The 18,469-nt window shown below is 51.4% G+C and overlaps 1 pseudogene; it reads right to left on the reverse strand.

Annotated features, from left to right (window-relative positions):
* Nucleotides 1-12,152: 12,152 nt before the first annotated feature.
* LOC113959718 lies at nucleotides 12,153-15,167 on the reverse strand (annotated as a pseudogene).
* Between the last annotated feature and the right edge of the window lie 3,302 nt (nucleotides 15,168-18,469).

Here is an 18,469-nt window from a genome sequence, read left to right on the forward strand (position 1 = left end):
TGATCTCCTTTTATGATGAGGTGACCCACCTGGTGGATGAGGGGAAGGCTGTGGATGTGGTCTACCTGGACTTTAGCAAAGCCTTTGACACCGTCTCCCACAGCATTCTCCTGAAAAAGCTGGCAGCCCACAGCTTGGACAGGGGAACTCTGCTGGGTTAGGAAGTGGCTGGAGGGCCGGGCCCAGAGAGTGGTGATGAACGGTGCTGCATCCGGTAGGTGACCGGTCACCAGTGGTGTCCCCCAGGGATCAGTGTTGGGCCCAGTTCTGTTTAATATCTTTATTGATGATTTAGATGAGGGGATTGAGTCCATCATTAGCAAATTTGCAGATGACACTAAGTTGGGGGGGAGTGTCGATCAGCTGGAAGGCAGGAGGTCTCTTCAGAGGGACCTGGACAGACTGGAGAGTTGGACTGATTCCAACGGGATGAGGTTCAACAAGGCCAAGTGCCGGGTCCTTCACTTTGGCCACAACAACTCCATACAGCGCTACAGGCTGGGGACAGAGCGACTGGAGAGCAGCCAGGCAGAAAGGGACCTGGGAGTTTGGATTGACAGGAAGATGAACATGAGCCAGCAGTGTGCCCAGGTGGCCAAGAAGGTCAATGGCATCCTGGTCTGTATCAGGAACAGCGTGGCCAGCATGTCCAAGGAAGTGATTCTGCCCCCGTACTCAGCGCTGGTGAGGCCTCACCTGGAGTACTGTGTCCAGTTCTGGGCCCCTCAGTTCAGGAAGGATATTGAGGTGCTGGAGCAGGTCCAGAGAAGAACAACAAGACTGGTGAAGGGACTCGAGCACAAGTCCTATGAGGAGAGGCTGAGGGAGATGGGACTGTTTAGCCTGGAGAAGAGGAGGCTCAGGGGTGACCTTATCACTCTCTACAACTACCTGAAAGGAGGTTGTAGCCAGGTGGGGGTTGGTCTCTTCTCCCAGGCAGCTATCAGTAAGACAAGAGGGCATGGTCTTAAGCTGTGCCAGGGGAGGTTTAGGTTAGATATTAGGAAGAAATTCTTGGACTCAAGCCCCACTTTGCCCCCTTATCTTACTTAAGTTAGGTGTGTATGCATTCTTCCAGTGTACGGTACCACCTAATCTCTATCTCTAGGTTCTGGCAGTACATCCTAGTTAAGTATTGGCAAAGTTCTTCGTGCTCTTGTTTATACTTATATTCCTATATTCTGACTTATATTCTGATTTTAACTCTCTCTCTACCTGCTTTCTAGGCTTTGTCTGGTTTCAACTGCCCAGGGAAGTGGTGGATTCTCCGTCCCTGGAGGTTTTTAAGATGAGACTGGACGTGGCACTTAGTGCCATGGTCTAGTAACCGTGGTGGTAGTGGATCAAGGGTTGGACTTGATGATCTCGGAGGTCCTTTCCAACCTGTCTGATTCTATGATTCTATGATTCTATTCAACCTGTCTGATTCCATGATTCTATGATTCTATTCAACCTGTCTGATTCTATGATTCTATGATTCTATGATATCATAGAACCATTGAATCAGCCGGGTTGGAAAGGACCTCCGAGATCATCAAGTCCAACCCTAGATCCACTACCACCACGGTTACTAGACCATGGCACTAAGTGCCACGTCCAGCCTCATCTTAAAAACCTCCAGGGATGGTGAATCCACCACTTCCCTGGGTAACCCCTTCCAATGGCTGATTACCCTCTCTGTAAAGATTTTCTTTCTAATATCTAACCTAAACCTCCCCTGACGCAGCTTAAGACCCTCTTGTCCTACTGCTGGTTGCCTGGGAGAAGAGACCAACCCCCACCTGCCTGCAACCTCCTCTCAGGTAGTTGTAGAGAGTGATGAGGTCTCCCCTGAACTTTCTCTTCTCAAGGCTAAACAACCCCAGCTCCCTCAACCTCTCCTCATAGGACTTGTGCTCGAGTCCCTTCACCAGCCTCGTTGCCCTTCTCTGCACCTGCTCCAGCACCTCAACATCTTTCCTGAACTGAGGGGCCCAGAACTGGACACAGTACTCCAGGTGAGGCCTCACCAGTGCTGAGTACGGGGGCAGAATCACTTCCCTGGTCCTGCTGACCACACTGTTCCTGATACAGGCCAGGATGCCATTGGCCTTCTTGGCCACCTGGGCACACTGCTGGCTCATGTTCATCTTCCTGTCAATCCAAACTCCCAGGTCCCTTTCTGCCTGGCTACTCTCCAGCCACTCTGTCCCCAGCCTGTAGCGCTGCATGGGGTTGTTGTGGCCAAAGTGAAGGACCCGGCACTTGACCTTGTTGAACCTCATCCCGCTGGAATCAGCCCAACTCTCCAGCCTTTCCAGGTCCCTCTGCAGAGCTCTCCTGCCTTCCAGCTGATCGACACTCCCTCCCAACTTGGTGTCGTCTGCGAATTTGCTAATGATGGACTCAATCCCCTCATCTAAATCATCGATAAAGACATTAAACAGAACTGGGCCCAACACTGATCCCTGGGGGACACCACTGGTGACCGGCCGCCAGCTGGATTCAGCCCCATTCACCAACACTCTCTGGACCCGGCCCTCCAACCACTTCCTAACCCAGCACAGAGTGCCCCTGTCCAAGCCATGGGCTGCCAGTTTTTTCAGGAGTATATTATGGGAGACAGTGTTAAAGGCTTCGCTGAAGTCCAGGTAGACTACATCCACAGCCTTCCCCTCATCCACCAGGTGGGTCACCTGATCGTAGAAGGAGATCAGTTTGGTCAGACAGGACCTGCCCTTCCTAAACCCGTTCTGGCTGGGTCTGATCCCTTGTTCATCCTGTAGGTGCTGTGTGATTGCACCCAGGATGATCTGCTCCATAACCTTGCCAGGCACTGAGGTCAGACTGACAGGCCTGTAGTTTCCTGGGTCCTCCTTCCGGTCCTTTTTGTGGATTGGTGTGACATTTGCCAACTTCCAATCATCTGGGACCTCCCCAGTGAGCCAGGACTGTTGGTAAATGATGGAGAGCGGCTTGGCGAGCTCTTCCGCCAGCTCCCTCATCACCCTTGGGTGGATCCCATCTGGTCCCATAGACTTGTGAGGATCCAAGTGGCTCAGCAGGTCGCTGATTGTTTCCTCCTTGATTATGGGGGGACTATTCAGCTTCATATTCCTATCTACACGCTCCAGAAGCCAGCTGTCCTCAGAGACACCTGTCCTACCGTTGAAGACTGCGGTAAAGAAGGTGTTAAATACCTCAGCCTTTTCCTCATCGTTAATAACTATGTTCCCCCCGTGTCCACTAAAGAATGGAGGTTTTCCTCATCCGTCTTTTTGCTACTGATGTATCTAAAGAAAGACTTTTTATTTTCCTTAACAGAAGTGGCAAGATTGAGTTCAAATCTTGCCTTTGTCTCTCTGATTTTCTTTCTACATGACCTAACTAAATTCCTGAACTCTTCCTGAGTAGCCAGTCCTTTTTTCCATAATCAGTAGGCTCTCTTTTTCATCCTAATTTCCCTCAAGATCTCCCTGTTCAGCCAGGCTGACTGTCTTCCCTGCCGTCTTGCCTTTCGGCAGACTGAGACAGCCTGCTCTTGCGCATTTAAGACTTCCTTCATGAAGTATGTCCATCCCTCCTGGACCTCTTTGTTTTCAAGGGCTGTTTCCCACAGTACCCTCTGAACCAGTTGCTTGAACAGCCTGAAATCTGCCCTCCGGAAGTCCAGCATAGAGGTTTTATTGATGGCCCTTCTTGCATCCCTGAGTATTGAGAATTCTATTATTTCATGGTCACTGTGTCCCAGATGGCCTCCGACCACCTCATCTCCCACCAGCCCCTCTCTGTTTGTGAACAGCAGGTCTAGCAGGGCCCCATCCCTGGTAGGCTCATTTACCGGCTGGAGCAGGAAATTGTCTTCTATACACTCTAGGAATCTCCTAGACTGCCTCTTCTCTGCCATGTGTAGTTCCCAGCAGACATCCGGCAGGTTAAAGTCACCCACTAGAACAAGGGCTGGCGATTTTGAGACATCCACCAGCTGCTTGTAGAAAAATTCATCACCCTCATCATCCTGGTTGGATGGTCTGTAACAGACTCCCACCAGGATGTCAACCTTGTTGGCCTTCCCCCTGATTTTGATCCACAGGCACTCAACCTTATTGTTACTGACTTCAAGTTCTAAAGAGTCAAGAGACTCTCTAACATACAGAGCCACCCCTCCACCTCTCCTACCTTGCCTGTCCCTTCTGAAGAGCTTGTAGCCATCCATGGCGGCACTCCAGTCATGTGAGTCATCCCACCATGTTTCTGTGATGGCAACTACATCATAGCTTTCCTGCTGCATGATGGCTTACAGTTCCTCTTGTTTGTTGCCCATGCTGCATGCATTGGTGTACATGCACTTCAGGTGAGCTGCTGATTTCGTTCTTAACTCGGGTTTTCTGTCCTTAGACTGATCACTGGAGAGCCCGGTTTCAATCCCTTCCCCCTTCAAACCTAGTTTAAAGCCCTCCTGATCAGCCTTGCCAACTTATGCGCTACAGTCCTCTTGCTCTTCCTAGAAAGATGAATCCCATCTAATTTTAGGAGACTAGGTACCATGGAGTTTGCGGGCTTGCCCTGAGCAGACAGCTGCTGGGTGTTTTTCCATATGTGGGAGTTGCTGACTGTCTTGTAGTGCAGGTCTCTGATGCAGTGCCTGGCTGGGGGGTTGGGGCCAGGGCAGGACACCCCCTTGGCTGGAAATATCTTCTCCTCAGAAGTGAGCCAGCAGCTCCTAGTTCCCCAGCTATTGTACTGCTTCTCCCCAGCCTGGTACCTGGTGTTCCTCTACCAGGGAGGGGGAGTGTTGCCACAGCAGCCCACCCAGCCTCCACCTTCCGTTCACCAATCTTCCAACCCCCATGCTCCAGTCTAAATAATTCCTCCTCTGCCTGGTATGGTGCAGACTGCTCTCCTGTCCTTCCCTTAGTCATTGCTCAGCTGAGCAAGACAGAGATAGTCGTGTGCGGCTCCTTGCAGATCAGATGGTCCAGCCCCCAAATCGTTTTGCTCGGTCATGGGGTGCCCTGTGCTGAACATGAGGTATCTCCTTTACTACCAGCTTTGTCACTGCCAGAGCCCCTAACCCAACTGCCCAGGGAGTGAGCAGCCCTGTCAGTGCTGCATAGGTTGGCAGATGACCCAGGTGAGTCTCCGTGTCCCTGTCTGCCTGTGGGCTGGGTGCCTCTGTCCATGCCAAGCATGGTGCTGGCTTTCTGGGGTGGCTTCAATCCAAATCCTTGCTTTCCAGATACCCTGGCTGTCTTCTTCCTTCCCTGGTCAACCATGGTATGCCTTGGCCCCATGGGGCTCACAGATTAACCCTGGACTGATGCCTGTTTACCATTGTCCCCATCATGTGCCTTGACATGGGGGGCTTGGGGTGGCAGAGGGGGCCACATATGCTGGCTTTCAGGTCCAGGAGTTCATCCTAGACGGAGAAGGGATGCTGGAGTATGCAAACACGGTGAAAGAAGGGATACCAGTGTGTGCAGCACATGTGTGGCACTGTACAGCTGCTTACCTGTGCTACCTGGATGGACTCTCAGCATCTGCTTTGATGCTAGCCACAGGACTTGGATCTGTGCAGCCAAAATGGGAAAGCAGGACCTGTCTTTCACCACACTACCACCTTATTTGGCAGACAATGGCCCCTGTCACACCAGCCTCCATGCTTAATAATGGTTGCTTAGGGGCTCAACTCCTGATTTTCTACTGCCTCCCCCAGTGGTGCAGGGGGACAGAGAATGGGCGTTGTGGTCAGTTCATCACACATTATTTCTGCTGCTTCTTCCTCCTCAGGGGAGGACTCCTCACACTCTTCCCCTGCTCCAGTGTGGGGTTCCTCCCATGGGAGATAGTCCTCCCTGAACCTCTCCATCATAGATCCTTCTCACGGGCTGCAGTTCTACATGAACTGCTCCAGAGTGAGTCCTTCCCATGGAGTGCAGTCCTTCAGGAACAGACTGTTCCACTGTTAACCACCATGGGCTGCAGGTGCACAGACTGCCTCACCATGGTCATCACCATGGGCTGCAGGAGAATCTCTGCTCTGGCAGCTGGAGTGCCTCTTCCCCTTCATTCTTCACTGACCTTGGTATCTGCAGAATTGTTTCTCTCACACATTCTCATGTGGGAAACCTTGGCTGGTCCGAGGGATCGGAATGTAAGCTTAACATTGACCTTGAGCAGATACCCGTGTATCCTTGAAGAGTCCAGAAAGTCCGGAGAAGAACTGAGTAAACAAGAACAAGGAACTGCCAGACCACAAATAGAAGTATCGAAGATGTAGCAAAGAAAAGGTCATCCAATCATGAACTGTTTGTCTTTGAGTGAACCAATTATGTATGGACACACATTCTTAAGAAAGATATAAAAAGGCTGGTAAAAACAATAAAGGGGGCCTTTGGGCTTTTGGCTTGTGTCATGGGTTAAAGAGGGTTTTCCCCTGGAGTTGGAAAGTGGTTAACTCCAGGGAGTGGTGTTCTTGGTGTAGAGTCAATCAAGTTCGCCCCTGTGAAATTAACATATTACAACAGACCGGAAAAGGAGATCAGATTACGTAGTTGGAAGAGAGGCAGCCATGTCTTGAGACACCATGTGTTTGAGAGAGAGGCCAGTGAGCCCAGCTGGGGGCCAAGGCCCCCCAGCCCCTGACTGGGGCTGCAGAAACCTGGAGCAGTATTAAAACTGGACCAGGTACTGTGGCCAAAGACTGGGGGGAGTTTCCTCCACTATGAGTGGGCAGCAGAAGAATGGTGGAGACAGCACTGAATAGAGAGCTGTGGCTGAAAGCCAAGAAGATAGCCAGCAGCAGTGAGATGGCACGGAGCCAGGCTTAGAGGCGTAGAGATGTCCTGCAGGAGAGAAAACTGGTAACAGAGCAGAGAAAACTCAGTAGAGACTGCTTTGGGGTAAGACTGAATTAAATCTCCCCAAAATCCTTTTAGAGACCCTCTTTTGGAAAGAGGGATGGACTTCCATTTGAAGGAAGTTCCAAAATGCAGCAACAGAGATGGAACAAAGAAGCTCTGTTAGAATGCTTGGGGTAAAAACTGAACTGAGAGCCCCTAAATGTTCTGACCCTGGGGAGGAGGAGTGGAAATCCCCAGAGGAGTCTCCCGAGAGTCTGTCCACGGGGGCTGGAAACATTTTATGGAGCGGAGGATTAAAGACTTTGAGCTTTAACCCCTGTATCTCGTGAATGTCAGCTATGGTGATAATGAGCTGTTTCCCTTGAAGCCCATAGATGAGACCTTCGGTTGGAGCCGAAGGGCTAAGAGGGGTGAGCCAAAACCCCTGCATTGTAATGAAGAGAGAGAGAGAGAGATATTTTCCAGCTACGACAAATCAAAACTGCTGCCTTGAAGATAAAGAAGACTGCGCTGCCCTGAAAGGTTTCTTTTTCTTTCCTTTTAGTTTTTTATTTTTCTAATTTTGTAAGCTTTATAAGTTTTATAAGAAGTAGAAGCAGCAGCCCTTGTTCCCTCACCCTGTAGCACAAGTAGTTGACACATTCCTTAACCCTCTCACCCCATTCTATGATCCCCATATCAAATCTTACCCCTGAATTCAGTAGAAATGTTTAGTCTTTTGTCAAGGCAAGACCTATGCTGTTTAGAGAACACTCATATCTTGGCCTGAACAACAGAACAGAGTCAAGAACTGGGTAACCGTGTACCCTTTGTGCTCTGAAGATGGTGATGAAGAGAGAGTCCTGAAATGCACCCCAGACTCAATTCCCAGGAGGTGGACCCGGGGCGGACCAGAGCAAAGGCTATGGGATGGACACACTTGGGATTGGACAGATAGTATTATAAAATGTAACATCTCAGGCACAGCGTGCGCGCATCTTGTAACATCTATGCCTTGGCGCAAATTAAACCCTTTCCTTATCTCACCCTCAATTAACTGCTCCTGAGGTTTTTTTTCTTAGCATAAGCTGCACAGGCATCAATTGGAGGGAAAGGAGGGATTTGATCTATGTAAATATATTGCTTTACCATAGGAGAGAGAGTTAAGATTGCTGTATATAAATGTATTATAGTATTTATTGTGTTAGTAATAAATTTTGATACAATTTCCCCACGCTGAGTTGTACCTGTCTGAGAACTTCTCTTTCACATTTGAGGCAAATTGTGGGAGGCTTGAAAATTGGATTTTTGGAGGTCTCAAACCATGACAGCTTGTATGCACAATTCCTTGTGTGTCATGTCTGTCTCAACAGCGACATTCTCACTCCTCTCTCATGGCTGCTGCTGTGCAGTTTTTTCCCCCCTTCTTAAATATGTTATCCCAGAGGTGCTACCACCAAGGCTGATGGGCTCAGCCTTGGCTCTCAGCAGATCTGTCATTGGCTCTGTCAGACATGGGGGAAGCTTCTAGCAGCTTCTCAAAGAAACCTCCCTTGTAGCTTGCCCTGTCACCAAAACCTTGCCATGCAAACCTAATATACCCATCACTCACCTGTTGTGGGCAGCTAACCTCCAGAAGGAGGATGCTATGGGGCAGAGATTAGGGTCAGAGCTGAGTTTGGGACAGGAGGAGAAGGGAGGTGCAAACCACCCTACAAAATGCTGTCTAGGAACTGAAACGAGTCCCTGCATCCCTTCTCCCAGTGAACTCTGATGGTTGTGAGACTGGTGGCTGGGCTCAGGGATGGGCTGGGTGAGGATGGAGGCATAGTTAGTGCAGTGACGCCAGCCTGTCTGCTCCACTGGAATGGCCTTGTGGGATGTGCTTATCCTCCACTGGCCCATGCCTCCAGCCCCAGTGAGGTGTCTAGGGATGACTCTGCAAGTGTGCAGGTCTAAAAGTGGCACTGCCTGCTTCTGGTGCAGTGCAGGGATGACACCCTGTGGCTACCTCTCTTCTTATGGTCCCTTGCACCCCTCTCCAGCCCCCTCACCACCCCCCCTAGTCTGCCTACAGGTCTCCCTGGAAGGCCCTGGTCCCTCTAGGGACCCTAACTTGTAGTAGGGGTCACTCCTGGGTGGCCCAACTTCCTTGCCCCATCCATGAGGGACAACTGACTCTGGTGTGGGATGCACCACAGTCACTTCCCATCTGGGGCACACCAGACCTGATGGCACCTTTCCAAGCCCAGAGGAGCCCTGGCGACATGCAGAGGTACCCAGGTTTGGAAGGGAGTGTTATCCTGTTGCCGTGGGATTTAGGTGCTGAAAAAAATCTCCGGAGCAGTTAATTAGGGGTGAGATAAGAAAGGGTTTATTTGCCAAGGCTAAGATGTTACAAGACGCGCGCACCTCTGTGCCCGAGAGGTTACATTTTATAACACCATCCATCCAATCCCAGATGTATCCACCCTGTGGCCTTTTCTCTGGACCGCCCCGGGGTCCACCCCCTTAAAATGGGTCTGGGGTGCATTTTGGGACCACCTACTTCATCAACTTCATCATCATCAGAGCACAAAGGGTACACAATTATGTAATTCTTGACGCATTCTGTGGTTTAGGCCCAGATATGCTGTTCTGTCAACTGTCTGGGCCTTGCCTTGACAAAAGACTAAACATTTCTATTAGATTCAGAAGTAGGACTGATATGGGGAGCATAGAATGGGGGAAGAGGGTTAAGGAATGTATAAACAAGGGTACTGGAAGGAAAGGGAAAGGAACAAGGGACAAAGAAGGGAAGGTTTCTGCTTTTCAAACCTACTTATAAAACTTACAAGTCTTACAAATACTAAAAAATAAAAAACCATTAGGGGCTTAAGGCATCATCCTGTACCCTGGGATGCAAACCCAAGTACCCATCTTCACTGCAAGCAGAGGTTTTTGGGGTGGTTCAACCACCCTGTGCAATGACTGTGTACCCCAGCAGAAGGTGCAACCTCCCTACAGAGAGGGGCCCTGATTCCTCTCCATCCCCTGGACACCTGGGGTCCTCATGGGACATCAGGAACACCCTGAACCGGGCAGGGCAGGCAGCACGAGATGCTCCCAGCTCCTTGTGGATGACAGGGTCACCTGGTTGAAGGGTGATTGATGCTCTGAGCTGCTGCATAAAATAATGTATGAGCCAGAGCTGCCCCCTAGGACCCCGTGATGCTGACCCTGGTCCCAGGCTGGGTGACACTGGGCTGGAGTCCTGGGGCTGGGAATCCCCCCTGGGGAGCTGTCCCTTAGGGAGCAGAGTACCCAATACATGGTACCCAGTGGTGGGTGATGGACCTGGGACAACACACCCATGGACTGCATGGGTGTGGTGGTACATCCCCCCCTCTCCCCCCTCCCACATCCTCAGGCCTAGTCTATGCTCTCAGAAGCTCCTGATAAGCCTTGACCGAACTGGCTGATCAGTGAAGCATCCCTTGACCATACCAGTTGGGTCATGAGGCACTCCCTGGTCTTACCAGGAGCTCTTGCGTGGTAAAGGTGGGAACAATCGGAAACAACAGATGCTCAACCAAGGTAGGAAACTGCCCAGGGAGTGCCTCATCCCCTCAGCTGACACTCCAGGGAACTCTGGGATCTGCCTCCTCCTCCTTGCCCTGAGTACTAATGCCCCAGGTGAGGTGGGAATGCCTGCTCACCTTGCTGGGGAGGAAACAGGAGTGAGTGGGGCTGCAGTGTGACAGGAATGCCGAATGGGCGGAGAGCATCCCATGGAACTGAAGGGGGGATGGAGCGGGACACACAGACCTGGGACTGACAGGGATGCAGGGGAGTACTCCCATGCAGTTGACCTTGTCCTTCCACCTTTCCTGACTCTTCCTATTCCCAGTGCTCTTTCCCACACTGTTACCATTGGCATTAAATGGTTGGTCCCCAGCAGGGCAAGGTTGAGTTGTGCTGGTAAATGCTTTCATGTCCATGAGCTGAACGTAGGAGGATGGACCTACTGGGCTCCATCCCTGTTGGAGTTAGGCAGGGATGTGGAAGAGGCCAAGCAGGAGTCAACCATATAATTCTCCCCCTAAAGATTCACACTGCCAATGAGCTGAGCCAGTGATTGCTGCAGGTTCCTGACTGCTGCTGCTGGTAGCATGCAGAGGTTCAGCCATGTTGCCACACTGCACTGCAAGAGGTGCTGCTGCCTTGTGCCTCGAGCTCCGTGCTCACCCCATAACTACCCAGACCTGAATCAGGACTAGAGCAAACCCCACTTCTCATCAGGGACAGACCCTGTTCTGTCTGGGAGTTCCTGGAGACAGGCTCCTGGCGGTTCTAGGTGCTGTTGGGCTGGGGATCATAGGGGCAGTGGGTTCCCTGCCCCTCATGCCCCATGGCATCCCTGGTCACCTTAGACCTCCCCACAGCACAGCCTGTGGGGTGCGAGAGCAATGGGGCCACTCCTTGCCCTTCCCCACTTCTTCCCACCAATCAGAGACCCTGGAGTTGCACCCCCTCATCCAATCAGAGCCTGGCATCCATCCTCTTCACAGCCAATACAAAGTGGAGGCAGGAGGAGTGCGGGCACTTCCTCTCCAACCAATTGGCATCTGTCTTTGCCCATGCAGGAGCAGGACCAGCTGCCACGGCAGTGGGAGAGACCTCTCTGCCCAAGATGGCATTGCAGTGTGGGCAAAGGCTGGGCAGGGGGGGCTGCAGGTGGAGGGAAGTGCTGTAGGGACAGGCAACCAGGATGTAGGCAATGTTCTCCCACAGAAAGCCAACCCAGCTGACAGGCTTGCAGGGCAGACACAGGTTCACCAGCTGGCTGCCCCCTGATGCTGCTACTCCCTTGGCATATTCTCCAAAATAAAGGGGTGGCCCCTGCACCCCCCAAACCACCTGGCCTCACCTGACCTCCTCCTGCTCTGTGGCTGTGGTCTTCTCCTGGCTCTTGCTGCAGCCACTGCTAGCAGGACTGCTCTCCAATACGGACCCTACAGGGCTGATGCTGCAGGAATGAGGAGGGTGCCCTTTGTCCCCCCTCCTTGCACCTTAAATGGTGGTAATGGGGGGAAAAGGGTATGCCTGGCTAGGGCAGGCTGCAAGGCCATGGAGGGGGAATTGGTGGCAAAGATGGGGCACCCATTTTCATGCTGAGCCCCTTCAGTGGGTGCTGGAGCTGTGGTGGGAGCCCCAGCAGGGATGTCATGCCCCTGATTCCCCCTCAGGGTGAGCACTCCCATACCTGATGTTACAGGATAGCATCTCCTTTTAGTGTTGCAGAACCAGGCATGCCGGGCCTGGTGACACTTGCCGTCCCTTGTGAAGCCATCACTGGTCAAGAGCCAGGAAGGCCACCTGCACCTGCTCCCACTCCTTGGTCATCAGCAGCCAGAGCAGGGCATTCTGGGGGGCAGAGAGGGGAAGGATCTCACCCCATGGCAAGGGGCTGGGATGTGGGGAACCCCCCACTCCTGTGCCCTCTCCAGGTTCCATGGCCATGGGGGCCAGCTGTAGGTGCTGGCCAAGGCAGCTGGCCCCAGGTGTCATGGTCATGATTGTCAGCTGTGGGAGCTGGCCTTGGGTGCCATGGTGTCATGGTTTAGGAACGGCGCTCCAAACCACAAACTGCTCCCCCCTCCCACTGCCCCCTGCTCTCCAGAGGGAGACAAAAGGCAGAGATTACAGATTGAGATAAGAACAATTTCACAGAATCACAGAATATGTAAGGGACCCACAAGGATCATCAAGTCCAATTCCTAGCCCTGCACAGGACCATTCCCATGTGCCCAAGAGTATCATCCAAATACTTCTTGAACTCTGGCAGGCTTGGTGCTGTGACCACTTCCCTGAGGAGCCTGTTCCAGTGCCCAACCACCCTCTGAGTGAAGAATCTCTTTCTAATATCCAACCTAAACTTCCCCTGACACCACTTCAGGCCATTCCCTCATGTCCTGTCACTGGTCACCACAGAGAAGAGATCAGTGTCTACCCCTCCTCTTCCCCTCATAAGGAAGTTGTAGACTGCAATGAGGCTTCCCCTCAGTCTCCTCTTCTCCAGGCTAAACAGACCAAGTGACCTCAGCCGCTCCTCATACAGCTTCCCCTCAAGGCCCTTCACCATCTTTGTTGTCCTCCTTTGGACACTCTCTAGCTTAGTGTCTTTCTTATATTGCAGTGACCAAAACTGCACACAATATTCAAGGTGAGGCCCCACCAGCACATAATAGAGTGGGACAATCCCCTCCCTTGACCAGCTGGTGATGCTTTGCTTGATGCACCCCAGGACACGGTTGGCCCTCCTGGCTGCCAGGGCACGCTGCTGACTCATATTCAACTTGCTGTCAACCAGGACCCTCCAGGACTCCCAGGTCCCTTTCTGTGGCACTGCTTTCCAGCATCTCATTCCCCAGTCTGTCTGTACATCCAGGGTTGCCCCATCCCAGGTACAGAATCCGGAACTCTCCCTTGTTAAACTTCATATGGTTGGTGATTGCCCAGTCCTCTAATGTGTGAACATCCAGCCGTTCCATGGCACTGGGATCCCTTGAAGGCATGTGGGTGTGGGCACTCAGAGAGGGGCAGTGTGCTGTGTCACTCAGGGGTGCTGCAGTGGGGTGGCTTCACATCCCTGGGCTTTGGGCACCATTCCAACTCTGCCACAGCTCCTCATGTGCCCAGCAGCAGGGCCCCTGATGCCATGTTCCCTACCAAGGTGCTCAGGGCCTGGCAGAGGTGGTGAAAGACCGCTGTCCCCTGTCTTCTGTTGGCTCCCCATTCAGGCCAAGGTGGGTAGCAGGAGCCAGGGGACAGCAGGTCCTTCATCACCCCCAGACCAAGGGCTGTGATGTGAGACTCTTCTTGTGTCCACAAGGGGTACAGCTCCCTGGGGAGCACTCAGCAGAAGCCCAGTGTCCCCCACCCCAGGCACTCACGCAGTAGTAGCAGCTCCAGCCCGTCTTGATGTGTGCCATCTCCATCCCTTCCATGGCACTGTTGTTCTGCAGGTAGTCCATGTGGTGCAGGCAGCCATCATGGTATACCAGACTGCAGATGCAGCAGGGGAAGAGACTCAGCTGTCCATACCTCACAGGTCTCACACATCTCATCATTGAGGACCTGGCAATTGATGGGCATATGCTCAGAGAGGCAATGTGGGCAGGGGCCTGGCTTCTCAAGGCATGGATCAGGGCAGTGCTTTGCAGGTGGGGATGGACACTGGGGGTCAGAGGGGATGGGAGGGTATGTTTGTGTGGGGCTGGCATAGGGAATAGGTGAGTGGTGGGGTTGTACAGGGCATGACTGACTTGCAGGCCAGTTAGACGAGGATGGATAGGTCTGTCTGTAGGGTTGGTGGGGTCGTGGGGTTGTAGGTTCTCTGGGGTGCAGCGTGGTAGGTGTGAATGGCTGCACTGTGAAGTTGTAGTGTGGGTGGGTGGAAGTGTTGATCTCTGGGTTGGCTGTTGTAGATGTGGATGGATGAGCTGTAAGGTAAGCTGGGGTGTAGACTTGTAGGGATGGGTAGATGGATGGGTAGGGTCGTGGGTGTGGATAGGGGGGCTGTAGTATTGTGGACATGAGTGGATAAGCTGTTGGGTTCTAGATGGGCTGGGCTATAAGGGTTGCAGGTATCGATGGACAGGTTGAGTTGTAGACTGATTGGCTGTAGGCTGACAAACACGTAAATCGAATTGTCCTTCTCTCTCCCCCAAAGATGGAGCTGTCTGTGCTCAGCAGTGACCTCTCCAAGACACCCTGAGATCCCTCCAGGGTACATCTGACCAGTCATGCCCTCCTCCCTGCGTGCCATCTCCAGCTTCCCAACCTGGCCCCCTGGTCCCCTGCCCCACTGAGCTGCCTCTGTGGAGCTTTACTGTGCCTGTCTGCCTGGTGGACACTGGAGACAGTTGTACATTCCCTGTGCTTTCCCCTGCACATCTCCAACCCTGTCCCCATCCCTCCTGTCCAATCCCCATGCTCCGGCAGCTCACCTGCTCCAACTGCTCCAGGCTGATGTCTAGGGTCTTATCATCATGCAGGTCCCATTTGGGTCAGAGAAAGGCAGTCAGCATGAACCTGTTGGCTCAGTCAAACTCCTCCAACTCCAAGCCTCGGCTGTCCCACAGCCACTCCCAGGCCACCTTGCTGACACTGCTCTCCCCTGGCTGGGAGGACCCTCCCAATGCCTCCTCCTCTCCTTCCTGCACCACCTGCTTCAGCGTCTCCCAGTGTGTGGTCCCCACCTCTGCCTGCCACCGTGTCTATGACTGCTCCCACAGTCAGTCCTTAAAGGCTGACCTTCTGCATCTTTTCCACTATCTGCTGCCTGGACATCAGCACCTCCATGGTTCTGTGGGGGAAGAGAAGGTACTCAGTGCTAAGGCCTTGGAGTGAGATGCTGCTCTCCACCCCTGCACCACCGAGCCATGTCCCTGGCCCCAAAAAGGTGTCTTGGTGGCTGTCCGCCAACTACATGGGGAACAGCTCAGGGCAGGGAGAAATGGAGGTTCCTTGGCAAGCTGGCATTGGGATCATCTGTGGTGATGGACCCAAAGCCATGTGGAGATCTGGCCATGGAAGATCTGAGTGTTGGTGAAGGAGTGGACAGCAAGCAGGGAACTGGTTTTGGGGGCTCCCTGCCTCACCCATCCTTGCTCTGTAGACTCCAGTTTAACAAAAAATGCTTCCAGGTCCTTTCCACACCAGATCATTAAATCCCAGAGGGCTGGGACCAGCTGTAATCCTGTGCCTTGTGTGCATCTCCTTTCTGCCTTGGAGAATGCCTCTTTGGGCAACCAAGGGTGAGAAATGTCCTCCCTGCAGCTCTGCCCACCACTGGGGCAAAACAGAGCTGGTGTTGAGTCTCTTACCTTCCCTAAATTTCCATTTACCCCCCCCATTTTCGCTCAGGCTCCCATGTTTGTGTGTGCTCCTGCCCTGCATCCCACCCTGAAATATGGGTTAGAGCTGGCTTGCAGCAAGGAGCCGGGCAGGGAGCCTGCAAGGGTGCAGTAGAGGAGGGAAGCAGTGCATGGGTCTGGAGCTTATGGGTCTGGAGCTTGTGCTGTAGAACTGGTGTCGCAGGTGGGAGGGGAAGGCTTAGAAAAAATTTATTAAAAAAGGCCTGCTGTTGAGTCACGAGGTGCAGAAAGGACTCCCTTGTTTTCTAAACTCCTCAGAGAGGAGCCTAGGTGCATCTTGGATCCAATCTTAGCCTCTGATTATGTCAAGGGTTTAAATTTAAGGAATTATAGAGGTGTGATTGAACCACTTTTGTCCCGCAGGTTTTAATGATTGGCAAAATGAGAATATTTATATTAACACCAAGACAGTACCCTGGCGCCAACAGTTGAACTTGCATGATGGTTTGCGTGATGGTTTGCATTGTATGCATTTTCTGATTGGATTTTAGGTCTTATCAGGGTAGGCCCTCCTGCCACAACTGGTTGTGGTTTAAGCAGGGTTTACCCTGCTTCCAGGAATGGATAAAATGGACTCCAAGTGCAGAGAGATGCTGCGAAAAGAAAGTGAAAAAAATACTCTCTGAGTTTACTTCTGATAGTTCAAGAAACCACAGGGGACCTTGGGGTCAGAATTTATGGGGAAATTCCATTTAGCAAAAAGAGGCAGTTGAAGAAATGCTACATTTCCGCTACTGGAAACTTTTATGGCTAGACCAGTGCCTGTTGTTAATCTTGAAATAGTGCTGGCCATGGCTCAGCACAGGATGGATTAGATGATCTGCGGCAGTCCTCCCAAACTGGTAAACCTGCATCAGTTCAGGGCTGGCAGCCCTGAGCCCTGCATGAATTCCTTAGTCTGAAAAGTGCTGAGTGAACATGTATTTGTCGTGGCCTAGTCACAGACAAATAAATGTGGAGTTTGTTCATATTGTCCTGGTCTTGACGTAAAATGGTTTGGAAATAATCCAAGTGCAGGGAGGGGCAGAGAGGTTATGAGTCATGCCCCAGTCTTGGACTGTTATCTTGAGTGTGAAGTAGCTATAACTGCAATGTACCTCCCTTCCCAGTTTGTAGTACTGGTCTAGTAGGGCTGGGTTAATGGTATTGAGGGGAAGAATTGCTACAGTATTGCTTAGAAGAATGGTCTCTTATTTCTGAATGACCTCTGTTTATTTTGTTGACTTTCAATTCTCTTTCCTCTTTGAAAATGGCATGCTTTCTACTCTCTTATCCTTCATCTAGAATGCAGATCTGTACTTCCCTGTACTTGTTTTATAATCTCTCTTGCCTTGACACAAATATTTGATAAATAGTCTGGTTGCATTTGATGCTCTTTTCCGAAAGGAAATATGTTTTTCGCATCTCCAAATGAAATATATTTAAATGTAAATGTGCTATAGTAGTGTGAGATCCTGGATCTGAATCTCACTGAATTATTTATATGAGTCAAAACCAACACACTGTGAGTGTGTGTGTGCATGTGGGGAAGGGCTGGACCTAGACCTGCAGGAACATGGTAAGGCCTGCACATAAGGCCTGTGCTGAGGGCACATGGCAGAACCAGAAGGCCTGTTGCCCATGCAGAGCACATGGCAGAGCTGAAGGCCCTGCAGCCAGATGTCAGTCAAGGCAGACCTGCCTGGTAGCCTGCCCACACTACGCCCCTGCAGCCTGTGACTGGCTACAGCACAACTGTAGTGGTTTGATTTAGGCCTTCCCTGGCAACCAGGTCAAAACCAAGGAAGTACCTATATCCCAGTATATCCTATTCTTTATGTAAGCAGACATAAAAATAGAATGGGAGAGGGAGTTGAGCTCTTCTTCTCTTCCGGTGGACTTGGAGAAAGCAGCCTCCCTGCGGCTCCTCCAGCTGTGGGGGTGTGGGCCTGTGGTTTGTCGAGAGGCCGCTACCTTCTTCCCGAGTTCGAGAGGGAGATGCGGTGATTGTGGGCTGTGAAACAGGAGGCCAGGCCCAAAAGAGTTAACTAAGAAATTTGGGCCTGCTAACAAGCTACTAACATCCAAAACGATCTGTGCTTGTTCTGTTCTACTTGCTGGACCAAAACTTAAAAGAATGGTAAAAGAATCATAGAATAGGCCTAGAGGTAATAAATTAAGATGCAGTAGGATAAGGTAGACATTTGAATAGAAGAAACAGGTTGGTAGCCAAGGCCTTCTCCAAGCCTCAGTGAGCAGGTCAAGAACAATAGAAGAGAAGGGAGGTCAGGCCAAGGAAGACGAGAATTAGCCCCCAGACCCATGGGATGAAGAGCGGATCTCCCACCAAAATTGAGGGCCAAGAGAAGGACCACCCCAAGCCCCGCCTGAGCTCCACCTATACTCCGCCTGTTATTAATATGTATAGATAGATGTTATAATCACTTGAATATGCATTTAATCATATATGAAAATTGTATAAAAACTACTGATTTTGTGTGAAGCCTTCGAGCAAGTTTGTCCAACGCGAGCTGGCTTGCTCCCAACGTTGAATAAACAAATACCTTGCTGCTTAAAGATACAAAAGTCTCTGAGCAGTTTCTTGGACCGATTTTTCGGATTCAGCTGGGACGTTTCTGCTTTCTCAAGGAAAGTATTGAGATTTCGTTTGCTAGTTCTTTATTGACTGTGTATATCTGATTTTTTTCCCTTTTTTTTTCTTTTTGGGGGTGTTTGGGGTTCTCTTTT

Source organism: Corapipo altera, unplaced genomic scaffold (genome assembly GCF_003945725.1).
Source record: "Corapipo altera isolate COAL_440 unplaced genomic scaffold, ASM394572v1 60747, whole genome shotgun sequence".
Classification (NCBI taxonomy): Eukaryota; Metazoa; Chordata; class Aves; order Passeriformes; family Pipridae; genus Corapipo; species Corapipo altera.